The following is a 463-nucleotide window of genomic DNA, read 5'->3' as shown; positions in this document are numbered from 1 at the left end:
ACTTGAACCCTGACATCCCTATTCTGGGCGAGGCATGTTATAATAGGCACTCATTCCGCCATAATAGCCGATCTGCAAGTTCACACATTGAGATTGAGCTCACAACTGTAGCAGGAAGTTTTAGATCAGCTATTTTCTGTGCCAGTCCGTGCTTGCTACAAGCGCCGCAATGCAATGCCTTGTGAGCTTATCTGATCACCATCATACAAGGGTATAAAATTACGCTTAAGCGTGCCCTATGTTTGGCATGTGTCAGGTCCTGAATATACATTCCAAAGTCTCTGCCTCTGCCAAAGGTACCAGTGAGAGTTGTGTCCTTCGTTATTTGCGTCCGGTTTTGCTTTAAAATTTGTTATAGTGTATTGTTTTATGTAGTATTTTTCAATTTCATTATTCTTTCAATGTTTTCATTTCAGTTTCCGTCAGTTTGTGAGTAATGCAAAAACATGTGTTTTTCATCGTT

This window comes from Protomyctophum parallelum (genome assembly GCF_964188405.1).
Source record: "Protomyctophum parallelum genome assembly, chromosome: 22".
Lineage (NCBI taxonomy): Eukaryota > Metazoa > Chordata > Actinopteri > Myctophiformes > Myctophidae > Protomyctophum > Protomyctophum parallelum.
The sequence above is the reverse complement of the archived record's forward strand: the minus strand, read 5'-3'. Positions refer to the sequence as shown.